The sequence below is a fragment of the Bubalus kerabau genome, chromosome 4 (assembly GCF_029407905.1).
Source record: "Bubalus kerabau isolate K-KA32 ecotype Philippines breed swamp buffalo chromosome 4, PCC_UOA_SB_1v2, whole genome shotgun sequence".
Lineage (NCBI taxonomy): Eukaryota > Metazoa > Chordata > Mammalia > Artiodactyla > Bovidae > Bubalus > Bubalus kerabau.
In genome coordinates this window covers 15219538-15234355 of record NC_073627.1, presented here as the reverse complement: position 1 = coordinate 15234355, position 14818 = coordinate 15219538, and the positions used below count along the sequence as shown (strand labels likewise).

The 14818-nt window shown below is 41.9% G+C and overlaps 1 long non-coding RNA gene across 3 annotated transcripts; it reads right to left on the bottom strand.

The window, feature by feature from the left end:
* Positions 1-6: 6 nt before the first annotated feature.
* On the bottom strand, positions 7-14446 carry LOC129648822 (uncharacterized). Of its 3 annotated transcripts, none has more exons than XR_008712881.1 (5): positions 14384-14446; positions 13862-13943; positions 4997-5101; positions 896-1020; positions 7-303 (listed from the first exon to the last, which is right to left on the bottom strand). It is a non-coding gene; the product is annotated as an uncharacterized LOC129648822 (long non-coding RNA). The 3 variants fall into 3 exon arrangements; XR_008712880.1 differs by having other exon boundaries at positions 8-303; positions 14319-14427; XR_008712882.1 differs by having other exon boundaries at positions 8-300; positions 14319-14427.
* Positions 14447-14818: the final 372 nt, after the last annotated feature.

The window sequence follows — 14818 nt, the reverse complement described above, 5'->3', positions numbered from 1 at the left end:
AATATTTTATACAAAGATTTAATATTTGGAACAGTGTTCAGTAGGTGCAAGCTATTATTAACAATAGATTTTCTTTTACTTTTCATTATAACATTAGACTAGGCAATTCCCACATTAAAAAAGGAAAAGTTCCCCAACTTTATTATCATTCATTTCAGAGATCATTTATTGAACTGCTGCTGCTGCTGCTAAGTCGCTTCAGTCATGTCCAACTCTGTGCGATCCCATAGATGGCAGCCCACCAGGCTCCCCCATCCCTGGGATTCTCCAGGCAAGAACACTGGAGTAGGTTGCCATTTTCTTCTCCAATGCATGAAAGTGAAAAAATAAAGTAAAGTCATTCAGTCGTGTCCGACTCCTAGCGAGTTCATGGACTGCAGCCCACCAGGCTCCTCCATCCATGGGATTTTCCAGGCAAGAGTACTGGAGTGGGTTGCCATTGCCTTCTCCGTTATTGAACTATAAGTGCGTATTTTATGGAATGTAGCAAAACTTAGAATTATAATTTTTTAAACTCCTCAACATTAATTGATGATATCTTTTTACAGTGGCAGCTAACACAGTCATAATAGGAAAAACATTCAGGAGAATGGTAGACACCCCCAGTTCAGCATAAAGATTATCTCTGGAAAGGAAAAGAAATTGGATTAGGGAGGAGCCTAAGGGGCCTTCAACCCTGTATTAGTTACCTACTACTGCAAAATGAATTACCCCAGAATTTAGCAGCTTAAAACAATTAACACTTATTACTCATACTTCCTCTGCCCCAGGAATCTGGGACTGGTTTACCAGATGGTTCAGGTCCCTCAGGAGGAGACCAGTCAAGCTCTGGGCTGGGGCTGCAGTCTTATCTGGAGGCTCAACTGGGAGAGGATCTGACTTCATGTTCACTTACCAGCTGTTGGCAGACCTCAGCTTCTCACTGGCTGTTGGCTGAGGACTTCAGTGGCTTCCTGGCCACGGGCCTCTTTGGACTGTCTGATGACATTACAGCAGCTGGCTTCCCTCAGGGGAAATGATCTAAAAGAAGGGATGAGATTTTGAGAGCGAAGAAGGAGGGGCATGCTAAGAAGAAATAAAATTATGTAATGAAAACAGAAAGAGGTGAGAGTTCAGTCTTTTTGTAACCTAGACTTGGAAGTGTTTATTATCACTTCTTCCATATGCTATGGGCCACTCAGACCAGTCCCAGTACATCTACAGGGGACGTGCAGTGCAGGGGGACTACACAAGGTGTGAACACAGAGAAGCAGGGATCACTAGAGGCCAGTCATCCAGGACACTGGCCACCACCAACGATATCTGTAATTTTTAAGCATTGAAAAAGAAGCAAATATGGAAAAATTATTAAGGTTTGATAAAACTGGGCCATGCTTATGCAGGTATTCATTATATTATTCTCAATAGCTTTCTTTTGGACTTCCCTGGTGGCACAGAGGATGGGAATCTGCTTGCCAATGCAGGGAACACCGCTTCTATCGATGGTCCAAAAGGATTCCACGTGCCGCCTGTGGAGCAACTAACCCTCAGCACTACAACCACAGAGCCCCTACCCTAGAGTCCACAAGCCGCAACTACTGAAGCCCACCTGCCTACAGCCCGTGCGCCCCAGTAAGCGAGGCTTCTGCAATGAGAAGCCTGCACACTGTCATCGAGTAGCACCCGCTTGTCACAACTAGAGAAAGGCTATGTAAAGCAATGAAGACCCAGTGTAGCCAAGAACAAATAAATATATTAAAATTATATATATATAAAAAGAATGGAATGCATTTATTTTTAAAAAATAGCTTTCTTTTTTCTTTCTTTTTTTGGCTGTGCTGCATGGCTTGCAGGATCCTAGTTCCTTAATCAGGGATTAAACCTGGGTCCTGGCAGTGAAAGTGCTGGAATCTGTGGACCAGCAGGGAACTAACTCCTTCTATTAAATTCCCCCTTAAAAATGCTCAGAGGAAGATATACCTCAAATAATGATGACAAAGAATCCCAAAGACAATTTCAAGGAACAGATATTTTTCAAAAAAGTACAAGAAGCAATTGTTCTTGTGAATCAGGAAATTACAAGCAGGGAGTAGACTGGGCTGAAAGAACAACAGGGTGAACAACAGAAAAAGAACCAACTAGGGGACTTCCCTGGCAGTCCAGTATGTAAGACTCTGTGCTTCCACAGCAGGGGGCATGGGTTCGATCCCTAGTCAGAGAACTAAGAAATCATACATTCGAGGCACAGCCAAACATATAGTTGATGTTACTGAAAATGAAATCAGAATGAAAAGGAAAAAGATAAAGAGATAAGGTAAAGTACGTGGAAGACACAATCAGATCAGTAGTATTAAGACAGCAATAAAAGAAGAGGGGTGTCTGTCAGATTTCCAAGCTGAAATGGTGTGGACATCCCTGAACTAACATGAAATTTTATTCATTCGAAAGTGAAATACTTGAGGTGTTCCCTGAAAATGAGAACTACTTATAATGCAAAGATGATGACTATGATTGAGATTATTTAATAGCTTGTGAAGTTCTCATCACTGGTCCCATCACTTCATGGGAAATAGATGGGGAAACAGTGGAAACAGTGTCAGACTTTATTTTTCTGGGCTCCAAAATCACTGCAGATGGTGACTGCAGCCATGAAAATAAAAGATGCTTACTCCTTGGAAGGAAAGTTATGACCAACCTAGAGAGCATGTTCAAAAGCAGAGACATTACTTTGCCAACTAAGGTCCATCTAGTCGAGGCTATGGTTTTTCCAGTGGTCATGTATGGATGTGAGAGTTGGACTGTGAAGAAGGCTGAGCGCCGAAGAATTGGTGCTTTTGAACTGTGGTGCTGGAGAAGACTCTTGAGAGTCCCTTGGACTGCAAGGAGATCCAACCAGTCCATTCTGAAGGAGATCAGCCCTGGGATTTCTTTGGAAGGAATGATGTTAAAGCTGAAACTCCAGTACTTTGGCCACCTCATGCGAAGAGTTGACTCATTGGAAAAGACTCTGATGCTGGGAGGGATTGGGAGCAGGAGGAGAAGGGGACGATAGAGGATGAGATGGCTGGATGGCATCACTGACTCAATGGACATGAGTCTGAGTGAACTCCGGGAGTTGGTGATGGACAGGGAGGCCTGGCATGCTGCGATTCATGGGGTCGCAAAGAGTCAGACATGACTGAGCGACTGAACTGAACTGAACTGAAGTTCTCATCAATGCAATATTAAAGTTTTACAAATATTTGTGAGGAAGAGGCAAAATACCACTACTTCAAAATTTTACAGTTTTCTCCTGAGAAAACCCAAGGGAATCTATGGCAAACAGTTTGAAATATTTTTGTATATATACAAATTGGGACATATGCAATAAATATCAATATATATCAATATATATCAATATATATATATGATCAGGTATAATCAGTACCCTTTCTATACACCTACCAAAACCAAATTAGAAAATATAAAAAAATATAAAAAACCAAGTTAGAAAATATAAAAGAAAAAAGATCTTTTTATATTACCCAGGAGATGGTTAGCGCTTAGGTGAAGAAAATGATAATATTCTAACAGAGGGAAGAGGTTAAAAAATGAGGAGATATTCGATTTTCATGGCTACAAAGATAATACATAACAGTTGCCAATTCCTTTACAAATCTATGTATTTAGTGGAATTTTAATTTAATGCAAATTGTGTTGGTTATTTTTTTTTTTTGGCCACACTGTGAGTCATGTAGAATCTTAGTTCCCAGATTAGGGATCAAACCTGTGACCTCTGCAGTAGAAACATGGGGTCTTAACTGTTGGATTGCCAGAGAAATCCCAGGGTCATTTTTTTTTTTTCAATTTAGCAGAATAACCTTGAAGTTCACTTGGGAAAAAGAAAAACTATAATAGTCAAAACAATTTTTGAAAATAGAGCTATATTATAAGATCATTATAATAATGTCCCATTGTAGGCACCAAAATAAACAGATGAAATAACAGAGAAGAAAGTCCAGAAAGAGACCTACATTGATTAGAAGGTAATGATCTTTATATGCTGCACTCAATATACCAGCAAATTTGGAAAACTCAGCAGTGACCACAGGACTGGAAAAGGTCAGTTTTCATTCCAACCCCAAAGAAAGGCAAGGCCAAAGAATGTTCAAACCACCACACAATTGCACTCATTTCACACTCTAACAAAGTAATACTCGAAATTCTCCAAGCCAGGCTTCGACAGTATGTGAACCGTGAACTTCCAGATGTTCAAGCTGGTTTTAGAAAAGGCAGAGGAACCAGAAGTCAAATGCCAACATCCATTGGATCATCAAAAAAGCAAGAGAGTTCCAGAAAAACTTTTTCTTTATTGACTATGTCAAAGCCTTTGACTGTGTGGGTCACAACAAGCTGTTAAAAAATTCTTAAAGAGATGGGAATACCAGAGCACCTTACCTGCCTCTTGAGAAATCTATATTCAGGTCAAGAAGCAATGGTTAGAACCTCAATGGACTGGTTTCAAGTCGGGAAAGGAGTACGTCAAAGCTGTATATTGTCACTCTGTTTATTTAACTTTTATGCAGAGTATATCATGCGAAATGCCGGGCTGGATGAAGCACAAGCTGGAATCAAGATTGCCGGGAGAAATATCAATAACCTCAGATATGCAGATGACACCACCCTTATGGCATAAAGCAAAGAACTAAAGAGCCTCTTGGTGAAAGTGAAAGAGAGTGAAAAAGTTGGCTTAAAGTTCAACATTCAGAAAACAAAGATCATGGCATCCAGTCCTATCATTTCATGGCAAATAGATGGGGAAACAATGGAAACAGTGACAGGCTTTATTTTCTTAGGCTCCAAAAATCACTGCAGATGGGGACTGCAGCCATGAAATTAAAAGACACTTGCTCCTTGGAAGAAAAGCTATGACCAACCTAGACCTTATATTAAAAAGCAGAGACATTACTTTGCCGACAAAGGTCCATCTAGAAAAGATCTTCATGACCCAAATACTCACAATGGTGTGATCACTCACCTAGAACCAGACATCCTGGAATGCGAAGTCAAGTCGGCCTTAGGAAGCATCATGATGAACAAAGCTAGTGGACGTGATGGAGTTCCAGTTGAGTTATTTCAAATCCTAAAAGACAATGCTGTGAAAGTGCTGCACTCAATATGCCAGCAAATTTGGAAAACTCAGCAGTGACCATGGGACTGGAAAAGGTCAGTTTTCATTCCAACCCCAAAGAAAGGCAATGCCAAATAATGCTCAAACTACCACACAATCGCACTCATCTCACACACTAGCAAAGTAATGCTCAAAATTCTCCAAGCCAGGCTTCAACAATACGTGAACTGTGAACTTCCAGATGCTCAAGCTGGTTTTAGAAAAGGCAGAGGAACCAGAGATCAAATTGCCAACATCTGCTGGATCACTGGAAAAGCAAGAGAGTTACAGAAAAACATCTACTTTTTCTTTATTGACTATGTCAAAGCCTTTGACTGTGTGGATCACAACAGACTGTGGAAAATTCCTCAAGAGATGGGAATACCAGACCACCTGACCTGCCTCCTGAGAAATCTGTTTGCAGGTCAAGAAGCAACAGTTAGAACTGGACATGGAAAGACAGACTGGTACAAAATAGGGAAAGGAGTATGTCAAGACTGTATACTGTCACCGTGCTTATTTAACTTATATGCAGAGTACATCATGAGAAACGCTGCGCTGGTTGAAGCACAAGCTGGAATCAAGATTGCTGGGAGTAATATCAATAACCTCAGATATGCAGATGACACTTTCAGCCTTATGGCAGAAAGTGAAGAAGAACTAAAGAGTCTCTTGATGAAAGTGAAAGAGAGTGAAGTTGGCTTGAAACTCAACATGCACAAAAGGAAGATCATGGCATCTGGTCCCAATCACTTCATGGCAAATAGATGGGGAAACAGTGGAAACAGTGACAGACTTTATATTTTGGGGCTCCAAAATCACTGCAGATGGTGACTGCAGCCATGAAAGTAAAAGACGCTTACTCCTTGGAAGGAAAGTTGTAACCAACCTAGACAGCATATTAAAAAGCAGAGATATTACTTTGCCGACAAAGTTCCATCTAGTCAAAGCTATGGTTTTTCCAGTAGTCAGGTATGGATGTGAGAGTTGGACTATAAAGAAAGCTGAGTGCCGAAGAATTGATAGTTTTGAACTGTGGTGTTGGAGAAGACTCTTGAGAGCCCCTTGGACTGCAAGGAGATCCAACCAGTCCATCCTAAAGGAAATCAGTCCTATTGGAAGGACTGATGTTGAAGCTGAAACTCCAATACTTTGACCACGTGATGCGAAGAGCTGACTCATTTGTAAAAACCCTGATGCTGGGAAAGATTGAAGGCAGGAGGAGAAGGGGATGACAAAGGATGAGATGGTTGGATGGCATCACTGACTCAATGAACATCAGTTTGAGTAAACTCCAGGGGTTAGTGATCGACACGGAAGCCTGGTGTGCTGCAGTCCATGGGGTCGCAAAGCGTTGGACACGGCTGAGTGACTGAACTGAACTGAACTGAACTAAAATATATATATAATTTTGATTTAAAGAAAGCCTTTCTGAGCAAGATCCAAAAAGACACCAGGGAAATTTAAACAAAAGATTGATGGATTTTACTACAGAAAATTTAAAAGTTCTATGGTAAAAAAAATCAGTGAAAAGCTTAAAATCAAACAAAATTGTGTGAGGAGATATTTACAATATATATAATGAACAAAGGGTTAAAATTCTGAAGCTATGAACAGTTCTTTAAATCATAAATAAAAGTCTGATCATTCCAATACATAGACAAAGAATATGAACAGGTCATTAACAAAAGAAATCCAAATAGCGAATAAATCTATGAAAAAAAATATGCAATATCACTAACAAAAAAAATTGTAAACTTTTTTAAAAAGAGAAATCTTAACAAACTGTTCAGAACAGCAAAGATATCAAATAATGATGATTTGGTAAAAAATAATGATAACTGGATATCTCCAATGTGGAGAAATATTATTACAGAGCTACACTGTGGATGGTGAGTGTAAACTGATACATATCTGGGGAATAATTCAGCAATATGTAGCAAAAATATTGAAATTATCATAATTTTTGACTCAGCAATATAATAGTCTAGGAATTCAGTCATTAAAAATGATCATGGAGGGACAGCTCAGGTCATCCAATAAATAAGACCCTGAGCTTCCAATTTAGGAGGTTCGGGTTTGATCCTTGATTGGGGAACAAGATCCCACATGCCTTGGGGCATGGCTAAGGAAAAATAAAATAAATGATTATGGAATCTTATATTTATTGAAATGAAAAGACCTTACCATATCATTAAAAAATTTTAAATCATGTCATAAAATATATACATACCATGACCCCATTTTTATAGAAAGAAATCTTTACATGTGCACATATATGTAGGAAAAACATCTGGAAATTGACCCATAAAAATATTTAAAAGAAAAAATATATATATTTAGAGTAGTTTTTTCTAGGCAACAGGACTATAGTTGATTTTTTCTCTTTTTATCTGTTATAGCTATTCTGCTATGAATATGTACTAATCATATACAATAACCTCAGACATGCAGATGACATAATCCTTATGGCAGAAAGCGAAGAGGAACTAAAGAGCTTCTTGATGAAAGTGAAAGAGGAGAGTGAAAAAGCTGGCTTAAAACTCAACATGCACAAAACGAAGATCATGGCATCTGGTCCCATCACTTCATGGCAAATAGATGGGGAAACAATAGAAACAGTGATAGGCTTTATTTTCTTGGGCTCCAAAATCACTAGAGATGATGACAGCAGCCATGAAACTAAAAGACGCTTGCTCCTTGGAAGAAAAGCTATGACCTACCTAGACAGCATATTTAAAGCAGAGACATTACTTAGCCAACAAATGTCCGTCTAGTCAAGGCTATGGTTTTTCCAGTAGTCATGTATGGATGTGATAGCTGGACTATAAAGAAAGCTGAGTGCCTGAGTGCCGAAGAATTGATGCTTTTGAACTGTGGTGCTGGAGAAGACTCTTGAGAGTCCCTTGGACTGCAAGGAGATCCAACCAGTCCATCCTAAAGGAAATCAGTCCCGAATATTCATTGGAAGGACTGATGCTGAAGCTGAACCCCCAATACTTTGGCCACGTGATGCAAAAAGCCAACTCATTGGAAAAGACCCTGATTTCTGGGAAACATTGAAGGCAGGAGGAGAAGGGAATGACAGAGGATAAGAAGGTTGGATGGCATCACCAACTCGATAGACATGAGTCTGAGCAAGCTCTGGGAGATGGTGAAGGACAGGGAAGCCTGACATGCTGCAGTCCATGGGATCGCAAAGAGTTGGACACGACTGAGTGACTGAACAGCAATAATATAGATTTTAAAGACTTTTATAAAGGGATGGAAGGCATAACAAAAAAATAACCAATAGATTCTACTATACAAACAGTAATATTTGTCATTTAAGATATGAGAAATTAATAGATAAAACTTCAACACCAAAGAATTCATCCCCTCACCCACTCAGATATTCTTTCTAGTCATTACCTATCCCCAGGATAAGCACAGCCTGACTTTTAACACCATAAATGAACTTTGTCTATTTGTGAGTGTAGAGAAATTAAATGAAATTACACCATAAAGAGGTTTTTTTTTGGCCATGCATCTTGGCATGTAGCATCTCAGTTCCCCAATCAGAGATGAAACCCAAGCCCCCTGCACTGGAAGCATAGAGTCTCCACCACTGGGCCACCAGGGAAGTCCTTAGCATATAGCCTTTTGTGTCAGACTCCTTTTATATGATACCACGTTTATGAGATTCATCTATATTTTGCTTTTGTAGTTGTAGCTCATTTATTTTCATTGCTGTCTAGCACTGAATATGGTTTACAATTCTGTCTCCAAGAGACATCTGGCAATGTCTGGAGACAGTTTAGGTTGTCACAACTGGAGGTTGGGGGGCACTATTGATATTCAGTAGATAAAGCCAGAGATATTGGCGAAGAATGTACAACAAAGAATTATCTTGCTCAATATGTCAAAAGTGGCAGGTGGAGAAATGCTGCTCTACAGTATTTCAGTGGAGAAGGCAATGGCACCCCACTCCAGTACTTTTGCCTAGAAAATCCCATGGACGGAGGAGCCTGGTGGGCTGCTGTCTATGGGGTCCCACAGAGTCGGACATGCCTGAAGTGACTTAGCAGCAGCAGTAGCAGCAGCAGTATTTCAGTATGTCTCAATACATTCATTCCTTTGTTAATGGGGCATGGAACGTTTTACAACAGCAAAAATTAAAAACAGTCTAAAATGTACAAGTGATGATTTGCCTAAGTGAGAACATATTATGCATTGAGGAGATTTCAAATCTACAAAGAGTGTGTAATATATTTTAATTTGTAAAAAAAACATATCTGGTTATGCTGTGCATGTGAGATCTTAGTACCCCAACCTGGGATCAAACTTACAGCCTCCGTCTTGGAAGGGCCAGTCTTAACCACTGGACCACCAGGGAAGTTCCAATAATATTTTAATTTTCATCAGATAAAAGCTAAATACAAAGTTGTATACACAACAGGTGAAATAGGAACGTGCCCTTGTCATGGTGTCATGTGAACAACATAGGATCCAAAATAGTGTTCGTCCACTGAAGGCATCTGTGTGAAAACGGTATCTGAGAAAGAGCCTGGAAGGAAAACATGGGATTATTGCAATGGTTGTTGAGGGTGATGGTAGTAATTCTTGTGTCTACTCTTTATTTTCCAAATTTTTCATTACAATAATGGACAGTGATAGGAAAACAAAATAAAGATTTAAAAGCAGCTATTTAGGGAATTCCCTGGCGGTCCAGTGGATAGGACTGGGTGCTTTCACTGCCATAGCCCAGGTTCGATCCCTGGTCAGGGAACTAAGATCCCACGTGCACAGCAGCAGCCAAAAACTAAAATTAAATACATAAAGCAGCTAGTTACCATTGTCTGAGGAATGTTCATCTATAGTCATCAAGATTCTCAACAACGTCCCCCATCAGGGCTCCCTCCTAAGAAGCTGCCATGCTTTGGGGCCTGGGTAGACTCACATGCCGGAGAAGGTAATGGCAACCCACTCCAGTACTCTTGCCTGGAAAATCCCATGGGCAGAGGAGCCTGGTAGGCTGCAGTCCATGGGCTCGCTAAGAGTTGGACACGACTGAGTGACTTCACTTTCACTTTTCACTTTCATGCATTGGAGAAGGAAATGGCAGCCCACTCCAGTGTTCTTGCCTGGAGAATCCCAGGGACGGCAGAGCCTGGTGGGCTGCCGTCTATGGGGTCACACAGAGTCGGACACGACTGAAGTGACTTAGCAGCAGCAGCAGCAGACTCACATGCTCTCTTGTACCCCCATGCCTTTACTTGTGCTGTGGTTTCAGCCTGCAATGCCTGCCCTCCTGGATCTATCTGGTGAAAAGTGTTAGGTGCTCATTATGTCTCTTTTTGACCACATGGCTCCTTTGTCCATGAGGATTCTCCAGGAAGGAATACTGGAGTGGGTTGCCATTCCCTTCTCCAGGGGATCTTCCCAACCCAGGGATCAAATCCAGGTCACCGGCATTGCAGGCAGATTCTGAGCCACCAGGGAAGCCCTTACCAAATGGGAACCAAAGCAATAGTACTATATTCTTTTTGAAAAATGATGATGGTGGTGGGTATTTCTGGCTTCTAAAACGCCTGGAACATAGTGGGTTTTTTTTTCTTGGCCGTGCCATAAGGCTTGGGGGTTCTCAGCTCCCCAACCAGGGATTGAACCTGGCTCCCAGCAGTGAAAGCACCAAATCCTAACCAATGGATGGCCAGGGAATTCCCGTGGCACACGGTGTTTGAAAACCAAGTGGTGGGCTGCCATTCAGGTCTGACAGAAACCATCCAGAGTTAGTGCAGACCTCATTAGTTAAAGGGCAGATGATCCAGAACAAAACTGCCCTTATTTCAGACAGATGGGTACAAACCTAGGGGGTTCCCATGATTCCTCTCAGATTTGATAATTCTCTATAATAACTCAGGAAAGTGCTATAACTTATGATCAGTTTCATTAGAGAGAATACAGAGCAGTACCAATCAAATGAAGAGACACATAGGGCAAGATCTAGGAGGGTCCCAAATGCATAGCTTTGGGGTTGCCTCTCCATGGTGCAGACTGTGCCGCTCCCTAGCACGTCAGCGTGGTCATTGACCAAGAAGCCCCACTGAGTTGTCACTGCATTCAGCAGGCATGATGGATTAAAACACTGACCATCCGATTGAACCCAATCTCCAGCCTCTGCTCCCTGGAGGTCAGGCTGGCTTAAAGTCCCAACCCTCTAATTGCATGGTTGGTGTTTCTGATGGCCAGATTCCAGCCCTAAGTTATCAAGGGGCCCTTCAAGAGTCCACTCATTAGCATAAACTCAGGTGTGATCCAGGAAGCTCATGGATAAAGACGTTTCCTTCACTTGGGAAATTCCAAGAGTTAGAAGTCCCATACCAGGAACCTGGCACAAATTCTTTATTATTCAACACACAGTAGATGCTCAACAAATATTTGCAAAGTGGAAAGATACACTCAAAATGCCAGAGATTGGCAGGGGAGAGGAAGGCAATTAGGGTTTTAGATTCTTTCATCTGACACATGGAAGATGGGCATGGAGAGATGGACATTATACACTGTGAGAAACCAATACCTTTAAACATTCCAATCATATAACGAAATCCTTGTACCCTGGTTTATATTACCAACCACCCTGATGATAATTGGGCTTCCCAGGTGACTTGTTTATAGAAAGAGAATGCTAGCCAGGCTGACACGAGACTGCAGGTCTGCCTGAGTCATCTTAATAAAGTGGCATTCTGGCTTACATAGTTCGGTCTCTTGGAGCTCTTTGCGCTTTCCACCATGAATATGGCTTCTGTGCCTGCAAGTGGTATGCTGCCCAAGACCCAGCTTTGGACCCTGGCAAGTTCTTCCAGGCTGGTGCCACCCCAGGAGCCTCCAGGAGACTTCTGGTCAGCTCTCTGCCTCTACATTTCAGGGTGTGGGCTTCAGGGCATTCATTCACAACATTCCTGAAACAGAAGAGTTTCGGGAACACCCCAAATTGGATCTGGGTGACTTGAACATAATCTCAGGCAACTATGTCTGAGATGTGGTTGTAACTGAGAAAGCTTAAGCCTAATTAATTTTATTCCACTTAACTTAAAGAAAGAGTGTGTGGAAGAAAGAAATCTAATGACATCTATAAATTATAACCCCCAGGAACTTCTCTGGTGGTCCAGTGGCTAAGACTCCAAGCTCCAAATTCAGGGGACTCGGGTTCAATCCCTGATTGGGAACTAGAGCCCAGATGCTGCAACTAGATATCACACATGCAACTAAAAGATTCCAGATGCCACAATGAAGATGGGAGATTCCGCACGCTACAACTAAGACCTGGGGCACCTGCCCCCTCCCCACCCCCAAAATTGCAAACCCAAAGCACAAAGTTCACAGTGTTTTTTTGATCTTGGCCAGAATCTGGAGACACTGACTCTGATGTACATAAGACTTGTAGTAATTGAAGAGATATACTCTTTTGGAGGAAACAGAGAATTTGCTCCTCTAAAAACTTGAATGAGGAAAGATGAGCCCATCTTCAACTGCAGTTTGATTTAGTTCTCAACAGGGAAACTTCTGATTAATAATTAGACCTCTGACTCACCTTTGCTATATCCTCCCTATTACAAAACAATAAGCGATATTCTGGTTTATACATCTGCTTTTTATGAGTTTGGTTAACATGAGTTGGTTCCACAAATCTGATCTGTTGACAAAAGTGAGTTTCAAACTGAGGAAATTTGAGGACCAGTCTTCAGATACAGTGACCCCCTCCAACACATTGTCAGCCTGTGACCAGACAGGCAACTCCTCCCTAGAGCTCATTTATCTACTCTACCCCTCAATCCACAACACACCTAATCTAGGAACCTGTTCTACAGTATCCCTGAATCATGTTCTCTTTGGACATCCCCAGTGGCCAGGACCTCATTGTTAAAACCCTTGAAAGCAGCCCTTTATTGGAGATCTCAGTTGTTAGAATATTCTTTCTTAAACTGAAATTAAACCTGTCACTTCATAACTTCTACCTACTAGTTCTTTCCCCAAATATAAAAAGCGTTTTTGTTTGCCTACCCCGCCTATCCTCAGTTCTTCCCAAAGAACTTGACCATGATGGAGTCCAGCCCTCTTAGCACCCTACTGTTTCCCTTGTAGCTGTCCATGTCTTTCTTGAAAACATGATATCCACCCCACCCTGCACCAGTGAATCTGACATTCATTAGCACTATTATTTTTGAGACATAAGATATTAATGCAGCAAAACTTTTTAAGCAGCTGCATCTCACTGTTGGCTCACGTGCTTAAGATAAAAATGCCTTCATCTCAACATACTTCCCCTTCCTCTTGGATGTGAAGCTGTTGAAATGAGATACACATCGGGAAAGTTGTGGGTTTACTACAGTGAGCTTACTTCCCTCTTTAGTGAATGCTGTTTCAGTTCAATCTGAGGGATAGGGTTCTTAGCTCAGGATGAATTTACAGAGCCATTCAAGAATTCAGACCCAATGGGACTTCCCTGGTGGTCCAGTAGCTAGGAGTCTGAGCTCCCAATACAGGGGGCCCAGGTTCCATTCCTGGTCGGGAAACTAGATCCCACATGCCTCAACTCAAAGAGAACCCGCATGTCACAACGAAGATCAAAAGATCCTGTATGCTGCAACTAGATTCAGTGTAGCTAAATAAATATTAAAAAAAAAAAAAAAAAAGAATTCAGACCAAGTAGTGAGTGAGTTTTTCTTAGAAAGAAAAAAGCACAAAACCCACCTTTCTTGAGGAGGTGAGCCATCATCAGAGAGCTGGGGAGGATTTTTCACTGTCCCTGGTGGCTGAGAGGTAAAGACTCCACCTGCAATGCAGGAGACATGGATTTGAGATGCGGGTTCCATCCCTGGGTTGGGAACACCCCCTGAAGAAGGAAATGGCAACCCACTCCAACCCACTCCAGTATTCTTGCCTGGGAAATCCCATGGACACAGGAGCCTGGTGGGCTATATAGTCCATGGGGTTGCAAGAGTCAGGCACGACTTAGTGACTAAACCACTACCAACACCATCCTCTAGCACCTGGTGGCTAAAAGACTCGATGAATCTAGCCAACTAGATACCAATTTCAATTAGGGGAAGGAGGAGAGAGAGAGAAGAAAAGCTATTAATATTTTATGAGGACGTTTGGGCCTTTCTGATTCTAGAATATAAATATTACATATATAATGTAATCAAACCCAGGATGTAGTGACTTAGTTCATCTCAGAATCCATGACACATTCTGGGATGAATTTTCTGTCACCTGGAATCTCCTCCCTTCCACAAGTCCAAACTGTCTTAGGCTCCAATTTGCCTATTTGTTGTTGGCTTAATCTAGAAAAATCTCCTTATCACTCATTCTCCCACACCCAGTCCCTCAGCCCCTCAACACCCTTTTTTGGTGTTGCCGCCCTACACGCTCCTCCACCCAGCCCCAGCCCGCAAGCCCACACGGGTTTAAAGTGTCGGATTTGATGTTCTCATTGCCCGCAGATCGCAGGACAGACGTTCCCAGGGACAACTTTGAGAGGCCACGTGCTCTTCCCCCTTAGGAGGTGGGAGAAATCCTTGCAGCTCGGTTTTGTTCCAATGGTCTGTTCAGTGAGTGATTCCCGTTTCCCCAAAGGCTGCCCCTCATTAGCATGAACGGGGGTGGGGGTGTGGAGAAGGGGTGGGGGGAGAGAAAGAGCAAAAGCCC